The 22,373-nt window shown below is 29.5% G+C and overlaps 1 protein-coding gene and 1 long non-coding RNA gene across 4 annotated transcripts in view; both read right to left on the reverse strand.

The window, feature by feature from the left end:
• LOC143075915 (uncharacterized) overlaps positions 1–22,373 on the reverse strand; it is a 45,293-nt gene that overhangs the window by 17,461 nt on the left and 5,459 nt on the right. Inside the window, exon 1 of one of the 3 annotated variants that reach the window (XM_076251501.1) lies at positions 14,295–14,410. The exons of 1 other annotated variant lie outside the window; for it this stretch is intronic. The gene's annotated coding sequence lies outside the window, so the exon portion shown is untranslated. Of the gene's footprint in view, positions 1–14,294; positions 14,411–22,373 lie in introns of those variants that run through there. One more of the 3 variants, XM_076251500.1, reaches the window with a different exon arrangement.
• On the reverse strand, positions 51–2,127 carry LOC143074562 (uncharacterized). The gene is made up of 2 exons (XR_012977935.1): positions 1,986–2,127; positions 51–727 (listed from the first exon to the last, which is right to left on the reverse strand). It is a non-coding gene; the product is annotated as an uncharacterized LOC143074562 (long non-coding RNA).

Here is a 22,373-nt window from a genome sequence, read left to right on the forward strand (position 1 = left end):
GTATGATCATGATGATGACCAATACGATTAAGAAACAAGAAATCATCATAGTAGTTTACATGGTCTTTATTTTTTAATATTTAATCAAACCTATGCATTTAATCTCAACACAAATAAATCAGAAGATAAAAATTTTCTATAAACCTTACATGTATCCTTATAAAAATTGATGTAATCCTCAGTAAATATCCATTTTGTATTAAATACATAGTTTATTTATAAGCTAGTCATTTCTATTGTAATGGCGTTGAAAGCATACATAAAATTTTAATGAATTTTTGGATTAAGATTATAAATAAAACTGTTTTCCCGAAGAAATCCTAAGAGTGTGTTGGGTTCGATTATATATGATGCAAGACGTGTTATAAATAATTTACAATTTTTCAAAGGCACTTGGAACACAAAAAAAACCCAATGAAATCAGCCATCAACAACAAATTCCCAAAATATAGAAAAAGACAATCATTAACAAATTTGCTTACTCAATTGTATGATGATGTAACAGGGTTAAATTACAGTTTTTTGGTCTGAATCGTCTCCCCTTATTTGACAAAAATGTTACTATAAAACTAATAGCAGTGTCACATGACACAATAATGTATGTGGGCGAATGTTTCACGCAAAGGCTAATATATATCTACTTAATATCATGGGTGTTTTTGATAACCAATTATCACTTGTACATACTTTGTGGTTATTCACTATGTCAAATAGCATCTCTTTCTACCTTCAAATAGATAAAACAAGATTAATACAGTCACAGGACTGATAACTTTATTCTTATTATCAACGCTTGAAGTCCTTTTATTAAATCAGATGTTAGACAGTTTTGATAGGACAAGAGAGTAACTACTTGGCCACGCCTTTTCGACAAATTATTAACACGGTTTAATCATAGAAGTTCAATTTGTTAACTGAAATACCATCCAAAATTATCTTCTTATATTTAGTAACTATTTTGAATCAAGTAAAGTGGTTTTAGTGCATTTTATTATTATTTTTAATTTCTATTTATACGTTGTAAAATATATATTTATTTTATTTAAATTTATTTTAGATGATACATTAAATATATGTAAATAACTCTCACTTCATAAATTGAGAACTACTATACATTTGCAATCTACGTTTAGATATTATCTTTTTACAATACGGTATCCCCAAAATTGTATGTGTGGCAATGTTAAAGTATTACATTGGTGCATTTGAATTATGTTTATTTCGTTAAATATCAAAGAAAACAAAACCAACACTAAACTAGATTTTGATATTGGACAAGAATTATCATACATTTAATGTGATAGTTATAATCAAACGAAGTATTGATATGAAGTTGATAGAATAAAAACAAATTATATTGCCATGAGCAGCCAAGTGATCATACGGAAACTTATATTAAACTTGTTTATTTGAAATTCAAGTATATGATACTGTATTCTGTATTAGTGAAAAACTCTATATGTTTGTTTGAAACTCTTTTTTTTTCTTTTGGATAAAAACCGATAATCAAATCAATCAAGGTATGACGTTTTTCATACTGAATTACTCAGTATATTGTTAATAATGCAAAATCAATCCTGTATATGCTTTAAAAATAAAAACCGAAAATCTGTTTTCTCGTTTTTGGACACCAAATACTTGTACGGAATATGATTTAGAATAGACTCTAAAGTTGTTGATATCATAAAGAAAAACAATTATATTCAACAATAAAAATTAATAATATTAATAATGATAACAACTAATATCTATATTTAGAGAGAGGAACTCATTAAGATTACACCAACTTTTCAATAAGGCTTTCTTAATAAAATAATAATTACATTATAAATAGACCATTAAAATTCAATATAAATGATAAATGAAGATGTAATAAAATTGAATTACAATAAAAAATTATTGCATGGCTAAATAGTACAAATACATTGGTAATGTTAAAAGTACATACATTTTTAATTTGTATTAGAAGAGCATTCCATACTTACATTTATGAAACACTGTACGAGAAAGTTGAGTTTTACACCTCTGTACTTGTTTATGGAATTACAAACAATGCTGATAATAACCTAGAAATTCAATGATACTGAAGTTCAGATCTATTGTTAAAGATTTGAGGATATCCTGTCGAGCGAACTTTAAAAAACAAATCCTTAAAAAGTAGCAGTGTAAATGTAAAATCAAAAGTCCTAATTTGGCATCCTTACGATAGAATTTTATGAACTAGAAGTTTTTGCTTTAAACGTTATCGACAAGATCTCATTATATGGTTAAAATACATTAATTTCGGACAACGTTGTAAGAAATGAATAGACCATAAGTAAATGCAACAGTAGTATTTTATTGAAACGTGAAACAATTATGGGACATAATTAATCAATTAATTATGTTAAATGAATATTTCCGATTGTTTCAAATATTTTATCTACACGTTATTAGAACATTTAGTAATGCTAGGAAATCCTACGTTAAGGAACAAATTAAGACTTTATGGAACAAATCCTCTCCTTGATTGGCTGTATGTCGAGTAACCACTATTCCTAATGATAACATGGATAAAATGATGTACTGGTGGTTCCGGATTCTTGTAAAAGTCAATTCATTTATTAAATTTGAATATTTTTCATGCATTTCCAACTTGGGTTACTTTATCAACCTTTAACTAGGTTTTTTTGTAATTTCAAAGTACGCCTATAGTCTAATCACTTGTATGTATCTTCAAATATGAATGTCTTATGGGTGCATACGTTTGTACTCTATTAAACGGAAGTTAATAAGTCAGTGACACTGGTCACTACAACAAATCTCTCAGTTAACTTAACTTAAGATAAACGAGATAGATAAGTAGATCATGCAAATCGTAACGTATTTCAACTGTATATTTAAAAGAAAGAGGGGGATGGGGTCGGAATTAAATATTTCTGTCGATGTTTATATATTTTATTTTGATTTTATAGTAAAGCGGAAAAATATCGTACTTGGAATTATTAATAAAGCTATTAGAATTATAATTGAAGAACATGCATTTGCTGTTATGGTCAACATACATATCCTCACACGTAAAACCAAAAAACATGTTTATGCATTTTTAAGCCATCACAATTCAAGTCAGGACCTGAGTTGTAAAAACTCAATATGACAAATATTAGAATATGGGAAAAAATTAGAATCTACGACCGAATCTTAATTGGAAAAACATATATACTAACATTTTTTTTAACTTAAAAAAGACTTAGTAAAAACAAAAAAGCTTAAATAAAGATACAGATACAGGGTTGAAAAAAACATATAAATTTAGTGTACATAGTTCACATTATATAACTAAATTTGTGTTCATAGAGAAAGACCGATTTAGTTTATCTCCAAGGACATTTTTGTTAAGGAAGTAGCTGTATCGAATCAGAAAAATTGGATTACAGAAAATATAAAATTCAATTAAATATATCCTCGATTCGCGGAATTCAAATTTTTTCATTATTATCACCTATTACAAACATCAAGAAGGATGTTTACAACGTGATAAAACGTGATCTACTACAAATAAGTTCCCATATACTGATATATATTATCGGAAGTTTGATAATAACGTGTAAACAATTTACACAGATATTGATTTGAAATCAGTTCTCAGTATATATGAAGGACATATTAAAACGTAAAGAATAGAAGACAATAAACTAAAATTAAAATGTGGGGTACAATGCACGGTTGCCAATTGGAAAAATATCATTTTTCAGTATTGTTTTGATTTTACCTCTTTTTTTATTATTAAACAAATAAAAAATAAATAATTATACAATTTATAGTTTACAATATCATTATTTAAAAAACAGAAGTATGTGTTCAAACATCAAATTTTAATGGTTAAAATATAAAATAAAAAGATATTGAACTTCAAGGCTATGAAGGTTGTCTCATTTTATACTGAATTTTAAAATTTCTAAATAAAGGAAAGGAATAAAGGAAGGGAGAAAAAAAGAGAAAAAAAGGAAAAAAGAAAAAAGAAAAAAGAAAAAAATCGTATGATTTCTATAAATTGCACCGTTCTAAAATGAAATCATATATTTACATGTACAAGACGCAAGTTTGTAATTATCATATATTTGTACAGTTTTTTTTAACGAGTGTTTTTTTTAGTTTTTTTTTTACACATACCTTTTTGCACCAGATTAACTTTTGTCTTTTAAAATAGAACAGTTTCATGTTTTCAACCCTACAATTTAATGCTATTCTCTGATTTCTCTTACTGGAAATAACGACACCCGAAAGGTTTTAATTTACTTTTATTTTTCTTCTAATACCAAAATCATATCCATAAAAGTATCAGTATCAGTACACATGGAAATATGACAGAAATATGCGAAACAGCAGACTGTGTGTTTGCATCAGTTTAAAAGTTATAAATTATAATTCATACAACATTACAAATTGTACATAACATATGTAATACATGGTTATGAATCATATCCATAAACACAATATGTTCACTATACTAATCTAATCCTCTTTCACTATTTTATGACCAATAAAAATAATATTTTGTAATACACTTTTTATCATTTGAAATGGTTATTTAACAACGCACGACATTCAAAAGATAAATTCAGACAATATCAGCATAACATTTTGACATCGGAAATCATTTTCAAGAGATATAACGTACAATTTATAAAAATCTAAACGGAATGTGGATTTAATCGTATTACAAGTTTTCGCTTAATGACTAATGTCTTTCTTAATCCAACCCTAACCTTTTACGTAATGCTATTTGCATTCCTATATTGATCAATGGATGCTGTTCTACATGTATGAGATACATTTTTTGATACTAATCCCTAGTTTTGATATCAACTCGTTTACCCCAGGTTTCCGTGTGACAGTTTTAAAACAAATATTGTTTACTTTGATATCATACTAACAATTTTCTAAGTTCTAACCTTTTGAAGCCAAATACGTGTTAAGCTCAAAGGAGTAGGTCCGGTAAGGACCGATTTTGGCGTCAAATTTCAGGTTCATCTGACGAAAGATTTTGACCACTTTTTAAACACTTAAGTGTCTATTTTATTTGATTCAATTAGTTTATGTGAAAGATTTTAACTGATTTTGTCTTTAAAAACGATCCGATTCAAGCTCAAATATGAAAAATCTACCAAATATGCCAAAAAATGCCACTTTTCAGATGGTTTTCGTCAAAAATGAAAGTGGCCGCATCCGTGTTCATCCTCAACCTTTATATATGTTATGTATTATCATAAAATACAACTTACATTTTAATATTAAGGATGAACACGAATGCGGCCACTTTAGTTTTACACGAAAACCGTCTAAAATTTAACTAAAATGCTAGAATTTTGAAGATTTCAGTGATTTAGCATGATTTAATGGTGCTTGTACCCGATATATGTGCATTGTATTGTCAAAAACAGCCCATATTTATGTAACAGAAGCATTCTACTGTTCAATTAATAAATAAAGGTTTACATTTTAACAATTTTGTAAAACTGCTATATTTTGGGGCCAAAAAGGGGTCTTACCGGACATACTCCTTTGAACTTTAGATCGTGCAAAAGTAATGTAAACTTGAATGTCATCAATATTAAATGATATTATTATTTTAGGATCTATATTCTCTTTATACATTTACCCATATCCTACATTTAGTCATGATTATAACCGCCATTCTTGTATAACCCATAGGATCTTCTATACAATTGAAAAATGCATAGTTAAACATTGGAAACAGTAGTTCAATCTTGGAATTCATTGTTAAACACGTTTTACTGCTGTAGTGTTATGGAAATATATTAACCTTAAAGCCCTTCTCGGAGATGACAATAGGTTAGGTGAGAATCATTTGGTGGTTATTACGTTAATGGTATCAATCCTATGTGTGTACTATTGTCCTCAATGACTGCATACTCTAGTATTTTGCGAGATAAGAAGAAAACTGAAATCAATTAAATTAAGCTGTTTGACTTGTGATTTTGAGAAAAATCTTTCCGAGTACAAATACAAACATTTATGATAATCCTTCTTATTTATATTAAAGAAAACGTCATATTCACTTTATTTCAATCCGAAAGAGAGATCAAAATGTGGTAATACTGTAAAGTTTCATTCTATCTCAATGTCAAAACATTGGAGATTTGTAATTGAAGAGTTCCACACTAAATTCCATGGAAGGTTTGATCTGCATTTTGAACTATTGAAAAATGTCATATGCTTACAAAACATGCCCAACAGAGTAAATATTTGGTAGAAAATAGATTTTGTTAAATCTAGTTACATCCCGAATGATAATATCAAATACATGTACTTTGCATTCATCATATATAATGGCAGCAGATGTATACCGCTGTCGAAAAGTCATTCATCGATAAAGAGAGATAAAATCTGGGTTACAAACTAAAACCGAGATAATACCTCAACAGAAACACGGATCTGCAAAAAAAAAAAACAAACCCAAACACGCCAACATTCAAAGAAACGGACTATTTTGATAACAACTGCATATTCCTGACTTGGTACAGAACATTTTAAGAAAATATGATTGGTTGAACCTAGTTTTATGGCTAGTTAAATAACCCGCTTGTATGGCAAAGTTAAACAATTTCGCTAAGATGACAACACTACGTGACGGGAATACCTGTACAAACAAACGCAAGAACACTTATTACCGAAAAAAATAAAAAAAATATATGATATGATAGTTCATTTCTACAGAACAACAAACGACATCTCAAATGCATTAACGAAAGTACAGACACTTTAAACTACCTGTCACACCAATTGATTATCACAAGAAAAAGTGATGTTTTTTTAGACGTAAGTACTATTTGAAATTCATGCAATGATATTGAACGAAATTCGAAAATTCCCAACAGTCTTGAAAGGGTATTTCAAATTAATGCTGGCAAAACGTCATATTTATTTGGACTAAATATGCAATATAATTGGTATCACCGATTTGCTATTGGAGGCTCCAATATTTAATATGATCATTAACAAAATAAGACTTCAAACAACTTCACAAGTATTAATACTTTTGGCAGTTGTTCTGTAATGCAGTCGGTGTCTGAGAATTGGTATGTTTTGGTCGGACAGGCGTACATTCGAACGAACGAATATTATTACAACCGACTGCATTCGACAAAAATGTAAGATTACAGTTTATAAATCGTGTTGCTTAGTCTTTAGTCTTGTATGTTGTGTCTTGTGTACTGTTATTTGTCTGTTTGTTTTTTTTCCTTTTTAACCATGCATGGCGTTGTTAGTTTATTTCGATTTATGAGAATGATGAACTTGACTTTCCCTTTGTACAAATTGTCAAATTAAATTGACATCGATTTAAGGTGAACTGTATATTGTTTAAACCATCTGGCGAAACTATTTGTCAAACGGTCTCGGCGGATTTGCATTCACAAGGTGTTATAGTGCTACACAAGTAAAACACATGGTCCAAGTCCAATAACTTTCATGATTAAAGTCGAATAAAAAAGCGGTTTAAATTAGATAACTTCACATGATGACAATAGTTCTATGCATAAAATGTGATATCTGTAAACCAACTGTGTTCAAAAGTTAAATCAAGAATACCCTAATTAACTCCAGTTTAATAATCAGGACAAACTGACAAATTGACTATTATTTGGCCCAGAAAAATGAGGAGAGTAATTCTACTAAGCATTCAAAGTTTCGCTTAACCCTTTTAATAGTTAGTAGTGTTTTAACGGATCCAATATTCAATAAGTCAACAATGAATATACCTGTTTGAACAATGAGTTTAATACACAGATAATATATATTAAACAAAACAAGTGCTTCATTTCATTCAAATCTACTACTGGAAAAAGATGTATTCGCTTTCGGACAAAAATATATGTAAAAACTGATTCCCACAGCTGGTCTTAATATACTTAAATAAACGCATTGATCATGTTGTTTGGTTTTAAGCTTTGCAGAGTAGGCTGAATTAAAAAACCTCTTAAATCGAAAAAAATCCTATTCAGGATTAATTTCTCTAGATTAATTCTAAGGTTATTCCCCTTCATCCGTTATAACTCAATAAAACACGAGAAAGCTTTTTTTCTTAAAATAATCAAATTAATTTAGATGGGTATTATGTCAGACTAATAATAAACTAGACTCTAAGATAGCTCATACTTTTAATGTCTATGATTTGTAATAACAATGAGAAGGAACCACTTTTTGAATTACACAATATTAAGAACAAAAAAAAAAACATTTTCATGAGCTACTAAAACAGAAAGATTGAAATAAAGAAATAATATGCTGAAAACATATCTGAGAACATGATACTTTGGACAAATGCATTATTTTTTTGTAAGACATGAACGATGAGCAATGCTTTGTCGTGACTATTCTAAATTAATATTTATCACTGGGTATATGCATTGCGAGATTTGGTTTATTTCATAATTGTAAGTACATGTATTAACGTTCAAGTGAATAACATACAGTCGCAACAGCTTATAACTATTTATGGGTTAATATTCAGTATACATCTCGAATTGAAAAAACTACTATAATAGCATTTAAACAAATAATATCTGAGCAGTGACAATATACATATTTCAATTTTTAACCAACTTCATAGTGTTGCTGATTTTATAAACAGAGGAACACACTATGAATATTGAATTACTAAATGTATGCAAAAAACTTAGTGAAAAACAAATGATTTTTACCCCGATAAGCAGTGCAGATGGCTTTGGAAATTATGTTAAATTACGTGAAATGGATCATACTTCATTTCCCAAAAATTTAAGAACGTACAAATGGATGTGAAAAAGCATTACTTTCGAAAAATGCTATCACAAATATCCACATTTTTTTATATGGAGAGATGAATTTTGGGGAAAAACAATGTACCTATCTAAAATGAAGTGCGCATCTCGATCAATAAGATAATATGGAGATGTTGGGCCAACTTATTAACAGCATCGAAACGATTTTATGCTCTCGAAAACATGATTTTATAGTGCAGTTATCAGTAATGGATAATTAACAATTTATCGAAGGCTAATCTGTTACAATTGCTGACACCTAGATCAGACAAAAACAATGAAAAAAAACATCAACAACAAAATCTCAAAATTGAAAGATAGTAAAAGTATAAAAATATAGAAACAGACAATCACTAACAAATTTGCTGACTTATATGTAGTAGAGTTAAATACTAATCTGAATCGTCTCCCTTTAAATGAAAGTAATATTAAAAATAAACTAGTAACACTGTCACATAACACACTAATGTATGTGGGCGAATGGTTCCCGCGCTGACTGATATCTATCTACTTTATTTCATGAGTGTTTTAGAGGATCATGTATCACTTGTACGCACTTAATGGTTGTTGCATAAGTCAAATATCATCTCTTCCTACCTTTGAATTGATAAAACAAGATAAATAAAGTCACAAGACTGATAACTTCATCCTGATTATCAACGCTTGTCGTCCTCTCATTAAATCAGACATTGGATAGTTTTGATAGGATAGAGAGTTTCTACTTGGCCCAGCCCTTCCGCAAAATTATGATTACGATTAAAACATAGCAGTGCAATTAGTTTACTGAAATACCATCCAAAATAATTTGTAATATTTTAAAACGAATATTGATGTTTTAGTGCATTTGATTATTATTTTTAGTTTTTATAAAAACGTTGTTAAATAAATATAAATCTTATTTTAGATTTATTTTGGATTATACATAAAACATATAACTATACAAATAACTCTCACTTTGAGAAATAAGGACTGCATGCTGTACATATGTATTTTAAATGATCTTTATGTAATACTGTATCCCCTGAATTGTATGCAAAGCAATTGGAAAGTTCAACAATGATACATTTTAATTATGTTTATTTCGTTATATGTTGTAGAAAACAAAACAAATAATAAACTTTTGTTATAGTGCACGAATTACAATACATGTTATTTAATTATTATAAGCAAAAGATGCATGGGTATAAAAATATATAAAAACTCCATTTGTATTGCCGTGATCAGCAGCTAACGTTTGAAATTCAAATATATGATACTGTATTCTTTATTATTTATTACTTTATATTTTTGTTTGACATTCTATTTTACTTCTTTTTTATATCTTTTGTTTCTTCTTTCTATATAAAAACTATAATTGGATAAATCTAGTTGGATGTTTTTTTCATTATGAATAATTAAGAATTAAAAAGGTAAAGCTTCTTTCTCATTCTTGGACAAAAAATGAAAATATCGTTTAGAATAAATACTAATTTTGGTGATCTCCCTAAAGATAAGAAACAGCAGATTCACAAAAGTTGGTAATAACCTTGAAATTCCATAATATTGAAGTTCAGAAATATTGTAAGATATTTTAAAGAAAAATATTTAAAACGATCTCTAATACAAGTACAAACTCTAAAAGAAGAAGTAAGAATGATACAGTTAAGAGAGGTCATAATTTGGCAACCTCACGATGGAAATCTTTAAACTTTATCGACATCATGCATTGTTTGCCATAGGGTCAGAATCTCATCCTTAAGGACATAATATGTTTAAAAATAAATTAATTGTGTTTAACGTTGTAAGGAAGAAAAGACACTAATAACTGTTGAAACAGGAAACAGATAGTGGACAGAAAAAAATTGTCTAATGTTAATTTAAAAATGTTTAAAATGCGTATTTTCAGATTGTTTATGTAGTTTTATTTACACGCTATTATAACAGTTGGAAGTGTTACACAATACTACGTTTAGAATAAAATTTTGGCTTTACTGGTCAAACTCCTTCCTAATAGATTTTTTTTTGTTTTATGCCCAGTAACTACTTTCTCTAATGCATAACGTTTGAAGTGGTGTCCCCGTTGTAACTATTCATTTATTAAATTTGAATTTTCAACATGCATTTACAACTTGTTCAATTTTATCAGACTTATTTCTTAAACTAGGTTATGTGTAATTTCAAAGTGCATTAATTTAAATGTAAATTGTCCAAGTAAATGAATATATCCCCTGATGTACAATATTCACCATTGATATTACATATTGAAAGTTAACAAATTTGATAATTACAAAAAAATATAAACTTTTAAGGTATTCAATTTCTTTTAGTTAATATATAAATTTGTCTTTATGAAGAGAGACCGATTTCTTTTATCTTCAAGGACATTTTTATTAAGGAAGTAGTTGTATCAAATAAGAAATTATGGATCACAGAAAATATAAAATTCAATTTAATATATCCTTGATTTGCAGAATTCAAAATTTCCTCATTATTATCAACCTTTATCATTTATCATAAACACCTCGAAGGATGTTTACAATGTGATAAAACGCGATCTAATACATATAAGTTCCCGTTTATCTACATATGTTATCGGAAGTTTGATAATAATGTGTAAACAAATTACGCAACAAAATTGCTGATACTTAGTTTTTAGAAGTCCTTGAAATGTATGAGAAACAGCCAAACGGACGCCCCACTTTTGCAAGCGTTAAACGAATTGAAATTAAGATAATTGTGTAGCGTGTAATTAGTATTTGGTTGAGTATATTTGTTTACCCCTTGCTACATTGGACTATAAAATTGTCATACAATTTTCTATAAATTGTAATTCTACAATTAAATGTATATATTACACGATTATTAATCCGAGACAATGCAGTTTCATTCAATATTAATTGTATTAATGTGTAACGTACCATGCGTAATGCATTCAAATATAACATTGTATAAAACGCAATTATAAAAAATGTGTTTTTATATATGAATTATTCATTACAGAACATTTGTAAAATCTGGGTGGCATACTCCTTGAAGTTTCAGGAATTATGTATACTTTTTTGTAACTCAAGTAATAATGTATCATTACTAAAATTATAAAACATTGTGCATAATAATTAGAGCAAAATGTCAGGAGTTATACAAAATAACCAAAGAAACCATGATTAAAAGTTCAATAATTTATTCTATAAAATCATTTTAAAACTTTTTTAAAAACATAAATGATAAAATAAATGAACTGTAGCCAATCTTTTTATGTACTGGTGTGTTTTTGTTATTTGCTTGGGCAATTTCCGTTTATAATTTTACCTGGTATTTTTTGTTATTTTACTATTCACAAAAAGTGGGATGTGGTATATATGGTAAAAGACAAATTGATGTAAAAAATGTTTCATTTAAGTTGTAATTCATTGCACTTGCAAAATGGTTAATAACATTTTCCTCTATATTTCAATTTATTTTTTATCTAATTAAATTGAATGTTAAACTTCAATTTTTATCTATATTGGTAATATTATGTTGTCATTTCAATGTTATATTTAACTTTGCCATTAAAGTGCGAGGTTTGGCTTGCCACAAAACCAGGTTCAACCCACCATTTTTTCCTTTAAAAATGTCCTGTACCAAGTCAGGAAAATGGCCACTGTTTTATCATAGTTCGTTTCTGTGTGTGTAACATTTTAACGTTGTGTTTCCGTTGTGTCGTTTTTTTTTTCTTTTACATTTGAGTGTGAATTCACATTACTATAAGACGTGTCACGGTACTTTTCTATCCCAAATTCATGTATTTGGTTTTGATGTTATATTTGTCTAATGCTTAGTCCGTTTCTGTGTGTGTTACATTTTAATGTTGTGTCGTTGTTCTCTTCTTATATTTAATGCGTTTCCCTCAGTTTTAGTTGGTTACCCCAATTTTGTTTTTTGTCCATAGATTTACGAGTTTTGAACAGCGGTATACTACTGTTGCCTTTATTTGTGACGTTTGTAGTCTCATTCTGAACAAACGAATTACAGTAAATGTTTTATTTAAAGTAATTCTAGATCCAACAGTCCTTGTATTTTGTCATCTTAAATCAAAACGAGTAGGGACCAGTAAATATGTACCAGTCCAGTGTGCAAATCCCCTGTATTCATTCTCATAAAACAAATAATTATCCACAAAAATACACAGAGTAGAACTTTCACCTCAACCAGCTTCGGCACCCAGTGTGCAGTTCTTGCAATCAATATTGATGAGTTATATATATATATAAGTTATAATTATTTGTCAGTGAATTTTTTCTAAATGCACGTCAAACCGGCGACAATTTTACCAGTTGTCAAAGCATACACAGGAAATACATGTACATATAACCAATTTATGTCATATTTATTACTAAGTTAGTTTGACTGAGTAAATTTTGAAATTGTTCATTGATGCGATGTAGAAGAATCTGACTGGCCTACTTCATTTACAATTCAAGCGATTCCTTTGATTTTTTTCTATTGGTTGTTATGTTTAAAATGCAGTTTCCCTATTTTTGTATAAAAAAAGATAAAAGTGTAGCTCTACGTGTCATAAAAATATAGTATGTTATATAACAATGTTTTACTGTGTTTTTAAAATGTGAAGTGAGTTGAATTATACATCGAATATGCTAAAATTTTAATTTGGTCTTTCGTCATATACTATGTTGTATATAATTACAAAGTGCATTCAATAAAGTGATCAGAGTTCAAATACATGTATGCATCTGCTGATTTATAATTGTCTTACGGATTAGTAGTTTAAACTATATCAAAAGAAAAATAATTGGTTACTCGACTCACATGATTTAATTATAACAAACATGTTTGTCTACTTTAATAACAATAAAAGAGATCATTTCTTTGATTAATTTAATCCTATTGGCTTTTCACTGAATCGGTAAACAAATACTGAATTTAAAGCATCCTTTAGTATTACGTCCATTCAAGTAAGCTAGTACACATTTTTTATTGAGGGGCCATCTGAGGCCTGTCTCCGAGCGCGGAATTTCTCGCAAAGTTCAACCAGTTTGAGACCTTCGGCTTTTTCTGCTCTTTAGTATGGCTGTTGTTCTATTGACATATGCCCCATGCCCACTTTCAATTTTATTGTTTAAAAAAAACTTGCAATACCTTTTCTTGTATAACCATAACAATTCAAGTGTTCACTCTATGTACAGTTTTTATTAATCATACAACCTTATGTTTCCAAAAGACTAAATATATAAAGTATTGTGCTTTGAAACACCAAAAATATGTGTTGATGACTATGATTATAAATATCCAAAATGGGCCATTTTGTCTTCATTAAAAATACCCTTTTCGATCCATTCAAATCTAGCCTTTCTCTAAAGTGTAAACTTTTTGGGCTAATTAATCAAACTATTTTGGTGGTTTTCAAAAATGTATTCAAGCAATGCTTTATTTCTGTCAAAACCAAAATATTCTCGTTTTCAGGCGGCAGTTAAAATGTCCCCGTCTTACGGTCTCAATTAAAGTACCTACCGATTGTTTTATAGTTAATTTGTTCTCGTCCTGACCTTGAATGAAGTACTTATGAAGCACATTATGTAACTGACAATTTATCAACCATCTTGTATCTCTAATGACACTTTGGTAAAGGAAGCAACTGTATTAAATCAGAAAATATGGTTTACAGAAAATACAAAATTCACTATCAACGATTCGCAGAATTGACAATTTTATCAAAAAAATCAATTGTTATCACCTATTTTTATCCCATTGAAGGATGTTTATAAAGCATAAACTCAGATTTAGTACATAATAGTTCAACTTGTAACCTTATACTGATAAATGTTATCGGAAGTTTGTCAATAATTTACACTTTAAAATTGATAAAATACACGAGAAACATATTAAAAAGAAAAGAATAGAAAGAAAACAAAATAACAAAACTTTACTTTTCAATAAAAAAATAGATATGAGGTATAATGACCAACGAGATTCAGAATATTTTTTTATTATATTAGTTTACATGGTCTTTATTTCCTAATGTTTAATCAAACCTATACATTTCATCTTAACGCAAATAAGTCAGAACATAAATATTTTTCATAAACCTTACATTTATCCTTAAACAAATTGATGAAAACTTCACTAAATATGCATTCTGTATTAAATATAAAGTTAGTTTTAATTCCAAGCTAATCATTTCTATTTTAATGGCGTTGAAAGCATACTTTAAATTTCAATGAATTTGGGATTTTTTAAATAATACCGTTTTCCAGAAGGCATTATAAGCGTGTGTTGGGTTCGATTATATATGATGCAAGACGTGTTATGTTAATTATTTATCATCAGTTTAATATAAATATTGTTCATAAAATAGACTGAATTCAATTTGAGTACACTACAGTAGTTTGCTTTGAAAGGGGTCAGGGTATTAACTAATTGCGTACATCGTACATTTCATCGTCGTAACTGGAATATTTGATAGACTAGCCAATACATTTTGTATATTGGATGACAATTTAATAAATAATTTCATGATACTATTCGGAAATTTAAAAAAGATGCGATATTTTATAGTTCTGCGTTCTCCTATTTTTATCTATATTAGACTGTACTGTAATTCTACCTCAGCGATCCATATTTCTCGACACTTTAAAAACTTGATTTGAACGCAGACTATAAAAAATATACTTAAATAACATTTTTATTGAACCAAAGTACTCAAATGTGTTAGAAACTGTCATTTAATAAAACAAAATGTTTTGATAAATGATGTATGATATGATCATATTTGTAATACCTGATGATTTCCGTAATTAAAATGGTCTTCCCTTTAATTCAATTCTAACTTTTTACGTAATACTCTTCACATTCATATAATGATCAACGAGTGTATCTGATAACGCTCATAAACATGTATGAAATCAATTTATGGTATAATCCCTATTTCAATACCCAACTCGTACATACAAGTTTTTCATGTGACAGTTTTACAATAAATATTATTTACTTTGAAAGCATGCTATCTTTTTTGTCCAAATATAAGCCCTTTGAAGACAAATACCTGTTTACATTGTGCTTGAACTTAAGCCCGAACTCAGAATACCAGATGAAATAAATTATTGTCATCAAAATGGACGGATATGGTCGTTTGTGGATATGCTTTTAACTCATTTATTTCAATAGAAACTTGTAGTCATAATTGCTACAAACATTCTTTTATTGTCGATAGGATCTTTATTGCAGTTTAAATCTATTTCAAACGAACTATGTTAACAGAATGTAGTGAAATTTTGCAATCAATTGTCAAAAGCTCTTCCTAGATTGTTGTAATTAAAATATAACGACATTAATGCCCTTCACGGAGATTTTCTAAATATATTCATACTGTAGTATTATGCATAATATTAGAAAAAGACAGAATAACCAAGAATATTAAAAACAATTGAATCAAGCTATATACTTGTGATTCAGAAAAGAATAAATTTTTAGTACAAATCAAAATAAAAAGATTTTAATTCTTATTCATATTTTGAAAGCATATACCCCCATTGTCAGCGATAAGGTCCCGAAATGACAAATGTAAACCAAATTAAATAAGAAAACTAACGGTCTAACTTATGTTCAAAATCAGGATCGAAAAACAAGTATTTGACACAGCAACTGTACTGTATAATTATATTTATAATTAAAGAACGATATACATACATGAGGAATGGAAAATCAGCACACGCCAGTGCATTTTTTTGGCATATCAAATAGGGTTACATGATGAACGCAATATATTGATACAATTACGCTCTGCAAAAACAATAATTGCACCAATTGTATTGCAAGAGATTCACATTTCGAAAATTTATTTCTCTTCAGTGATGAAAATGGCCAAAACTTATGTTTAGTACGAAATAAACACATCATACACACCTGAATTTGTATTTGCATCAGTCGCGCGTTTCGTCTACAAAGACTCATCAGTGGCGCTAAACAAAGAGACTTCGAACGCAAATTACTCAAAGATGTATAATGTTTTTACCGATTATATTTACAAAAAAGTTGTCACAAATATCATTTTTTATAGATTTACATCAAGATATGAAGCAAACCTACATGTATTATATATGTTGTATCCTTTATTTATAGTAGGAATAGACGTCTTCCACAAAGTAACCGAATTTGATTTTTTTAAACCAAAGAATATTAGCTATATAAAACGTTACACGTTGTTAAATGATTATGATAGCTGCTTTAACTCTTCTCACGAAGATTTATGACGATTGCCTAACATTTATTCGTTTAAATTATAACCAACTGTTATATGCTATTGTTTTGCTTGTAACATTTTATTGTTTAAAAAAAATATAGAAATAACATGATACTTCTACAAGAAAATATCGAAAATTAGGTTTATTTACCACCCTATACATTTATATTAGTTAATGCGTTATCATGAAATGTTCTTATGCTGATCTTAGGTAGGACAATGATTCAATATAAGCTTTGTTCTTTTCATTCTTCAAAATATCAGAGTTCAGTCCTATGACCATCCAATATGAAGTCTTTAAAATAGTTTTAGGTTATATCTGAGGATACTTGCATTGATATCCGGTTTTTAAATGTATGATATGACTGAAGCCGCAAATTGTTATTAACATGATACAATGTCATATTACTAATATAGCAAAGGAAAACGTAAGAGAAAAAATTATACCGGAAAATACTTTACATTTAGTGTATTCTCATTTATATCTGTTTTTCAAACTAAGATTGTTTAAACCATGGAATTTCAGATAACCTTAAATAAGCAATTTACAGAAAATATCTGATCAACATTCACATAACAAAAAATCTTTATCAGTCTACATTTTGGATAAAAAGACTGAAAAGGGTAAATTACGTAATACATTTTATAGTTGATTTTTGTTGGCCGTCAGACGACATGATAAAATGAGATAAACGATGTTAAATAGACATGTAAGTACATCAAGTGCAATTGAGGTTTAACGAGTTTAAGATATACAAAGATATATAAGCTTTGTATAGATTTGTATTTAAAGTACAGTCCGATATGCGGTTTAATTAGAACAAAAGAATTCGACCTCTTGTGTTTAGAAGGTAGAAAAGTGAAACAAACTTTGTATACGGTTGTCAAGATGTCACAAAAGTTACTTTCCGTAAAGTCATTATAAATATTTGCATTCACGTTGTTTAGTTTTCATATTGTACAATTTTTAACAATGCAACTTGCAAACAATCGTTTTTAAAACGACCATAAGTCAAGTTGTTACGTCATTTAGGGGGTCTCCTTAAAAACTGCTACTTTTTTTTGCCCGACATAGAAAAAATCTGGGGAAAATTACAAAAATTGAGAAATGAATTGTCAATCGTTTAAGACCATTCCCAAAGTGGCACACCTAAAATTGACATTTGGACGCAATTTCAAAGTTTGATGTTATATGACGGGGTTTTGTTAATAAATTTACGCATCGAACACACCCGTCCTATATATATGTAACATCACATGACTTTTAAGTGATTAAAACTAATTTTTTTTAAATAATATTTGCATGTTTGACATGTTTTTTTCTTAAACAATTACATTTACACTGACAGTCATAATTTCTGTATTATTTAAAAAAGTTTTGTTACACATTTTGTTACATCTTAGTTATACAGTAACCCGGATTGGTTGATCATTGTGAAGTTGCATATATTTATATCGTTGTATTCCTTTTGTTTGTGTTAACCAATTGTCGCTCGGAATTATTTTTTATACATCATTTATTGATCTTGTAATTTCTTGTAATTTAGTTTGCGTCTTATTTCTTTGGTGTCATATTTTGGCTATGTTTGTGTTCGATCATACAGTATAATAAGTCGGTAGTTGCCCGCGAATGGATTTTTTTTTTTATTTCTTGTGACTCTTTGCGTCTTATTTGTTGATTGCAGTTGGTTTTTGTTTTGTGTCATGTGGAGATATTGTGTGATTTTGTTTTTCTTTTGATGTATTTGCATCTTAGATTGGGATTGCACTGAGTTATTTCATGATTTCTTTTGTGCTATATTTTCGATACATTTTTATTGTCCCACCTACGATAGTAGAGAGGCATTATGTTTTCTGGTCTGTGCGTCCGATCGTTCGTTCGTTCGTTCGTCTCGCTTCAGGTTAAAGTTTTTGGTCAAGGTAGTTTTTGATGAAGTTGAAGTCCAATCTTGAAACTTAGTAAACATGTTCCCTATGATATGATCTTGATGATTTTAACGCCAAATTAAAGTATTGACCCCAATTTCACGGTCCACTGAACATGTAAAATGATAGTGCGAGTGGGGCATCCGTGTACTATGGACACATTCTTGTTAGTCAATCTTATAGCATCTTACAATTGGCTCACTCTATTTTTCTCATACATGCTCACTATTACAAGTCAAGTACTATAGTAGTACACCTGTGTCTTCATATTTCATGTACTACACATGCGTATATATATTACTCGAATGTGAAACATGCAACAATACTCTACCAAAGCAAGCCAGGAAACAATCCATCAACAAGGAATTAAGTTATTCATTTAACTTTAAAGGGGGTATGGTTTTCTTATCTGAGCGCGATCATTTATTGTCCGCCTCCACCAATAAAATATTTTTTTCTTTCAAAACTTAACACTTTAAGGTTTAAGAAGATCAGAATTCATAATATTTTTTCTGGTTTTAAATTTTGCCTGACAACAATATTTTTTCCAACGAATTTTGGATCAGACGATATTTTTTTTGAATGAATCGTACCCCTCACTCTTTAAATAACCAGCACAAAGACTCATTTTTTTTTATACATTTGAAGACTTTCATCGCACTGTTCAAACCAATATTCAGTGGCGGATCTAGAATTTTACATTAGGAGGGAGGGGGGCTGACCGAGCTAAGGGGAGCTCGCTCCAGTCATGCTTCAGTGATTACCTATGTTTAATCAAACATATTTTCCCGACGAAAGCCCCCCCCCCCCCCCCGAATCCGCCTTTATTCTTTAAAACGTTGTTCTTATACATACTTACCTCCATGTTATTGTCTCAAGTCTTCAGTCTTTGCACCAAACACTTACAATCAACCAAGCCGTTGCTAAGACGGTGCTTAAAAGAGCAGCGGCTTGGGTTAAATTGTACTTACTAGACAGTTTTTGATAATCTGTTACAGTTTTGTACAAGAGTTAGTCCTTTGTTGTTTTAATAATAAAAACGGAACTATTATGATGTTATGGGAAATATCGAGTTTGCTTGATATTGACAAATCAAAAATTTAAGTCACATGGTAAGGTTTGGGATGCTTAAACCTTTGACATATTTTGTAAGTTGAAAAATGAATATACTAATTTAAAGACCTTTTTGGGTGTTAACATTTACGATTGACTAGCATATTTTATGTAGAATGTACAACCTGTTTTATTTTAAAAAAAATGATGATTCTAAAAGATAACGAAAATCAAGCATATGCTCTTTATTCTGTTCTTGAACAGGGCTTCAATTTAAATAAAGGGCTGCGCTTTAGCGCATGATACGCCCGTTGCTCTTTTTTACTTGTCTTTTATGCTTTAAATGAATTTATATGATCAACTAGAAATAGTGTGAGCCCTGTCAAATACCCCCCACCACCAAATAATAAATAAAAATGCACAAAAAAATTGGCACTATTAAGGCTACCTCAAATTTAACTAAGTTTGTTGTCTTAATTTTTCATCCATACATTCTATCTTGTTCACAACACACTTTCTGAGTACCAAGTACCTTTTATATTTATTAAAGCATATACATTATATAAAAGTTATAGATGAGATAAAATAGACTAAGTTATTTTAAATATTACAGAATCACAAACAACTTTATGCATTGGTGAAAGCCTTTTTGAGTTATTGTCCGAAGTGTTGAAAATCCCCCCTTTTTTATGAATAAAGCCCCATAAATCCAAAACTTAAAATCTGAAATTTAAAAAAAACGAAAGGGAGCTTACGTCAATAGATATAAACAATTCACTTAAGTTTCATGGAAATTGGTGAAAGTGTTTTTGAGTTATTGTCCGAAGTGTGGACGACGGACGGACGGACGGACAGACGGACGGAGAACGGTATACCATAATACGTCCCGTCTAAAAGACGGGCGTATAAAACAAGTGAAACTGCGAGCTACTGCTCACTGATGATACCCCCGCCGCAAGTGGATAATATTAATAGTGTAAAAATATGCAAGTGTTCGGTAAACAGGAAGTTGTCGAGTGATGAATCTGAAAACGCATCACACGGTATAGCTGACTTATATAAATCCTGAAACCAAATTTCAGAAATCCTTGTATTGTAGTTCCTGAGAAAAATGTGACGAAAATTTTCAACTTGGCTATCATGTGTAAAATCATACAAGTGTTCGGTAAACAGGAAGTTGTCAAGTGATCAATCTGAAAACGCATCACACGGTATAGCTGACTTAGATAAACCCTGAAACCAAATTTCAGAAATCCTTGTATTGTAGTTCCTGAGAAAAATGCGACGAAAAATATTCATGGGACGGACGGACTGACTGACAGAAGGATAGACAGAGGTAAAACAGTATACCCCCCTTTTTTAAAGCGGGGGTATAAAAAAAAGAAGGGTTCAGCTGATCAAGTTGTATGAAGAAGGAGAAAGGGGAAACCAATGGCACTGCTATATCATCTCAGAAATTATATAAATTATTACCATCAGTATTACAAGGCTATGAAGGATGCATTCACATCTCTTCTGTTATGGATACGTTTGACAAATTATGTATATAAAAAAAACAAGTTCCTTTTGTGGCATAACTTTATTCATATAGATTATTTCTCCTACATATCTTTATATATTGCTTTCTTTAGTTCAAATTGGAATCTCAGATAAGCATCTGGTACTTTAAAACCTCTCCTCTCTGTTCTATGCCTCTGGTTGACATGTGTACTTCAGAATAATTCCTGACTGTCGGATGTATAGCAGAACTTTCACATAACTTCTTGATAAAACTGCTGTCTGTCTCCCGTTTCGACACTGCAAACATAAAAATCGAACAGGCAATTAAAGACGGGGTTGCAACCACATGTTCCCCGTACAAACGGATCGGAACTAAGAGCTCTTTCCCGGATCTGACACTGGATTTATACATCAGATGCATCACAAAATATAAACATGTTATTAAATATACTAGAATATGAAATAAAGAAAATTTAAAAGATTAATCGAAAATGTTGAATTATAAGTTATGTCTACGAAACCCAAAGTTCCTACTTAATTGGCCTTGTTTTCAAATCATATCAAATGTTTTCATTGGTCTTCACATGTTAGAATTATGTAGGTTATTGCATATTCTTCAGAGCTGTATCATTGAAAAAGAGGGGATGGATATACGTACTAAACATTAATTTTGTTTGTATTTTCAACATATCTAACAAACATGTGAGAAAAATTAGTTTTAGAATACAAAATATCTCTCTCATTCGGTAAACAGATATTGTAGGATTGTTAAGGTATTTTGGTGTTTTTGAACCCCCCCCTTCCCCCCCTTTTTTTTTCATTTAGTTAGGATAAAGAACTAATAAACGATAGTCCTATAATGTAAGGCTTCA

Source organism: Mytilus galloprovincialis, chromosome 5 (genome assembly GCF_965363235.1).
Source record: "Mytilus galloprovincialis chromosome 5, xbMytGall1.hap1.1, whole genome shotgun sequence".
Taxonomy (NCBI): Eukaryota; Metazoa; Mollusca; class Bivalvia; order Mytilida; family Mytilidae; genus Mytilus; species Mytilus galloprovincialis.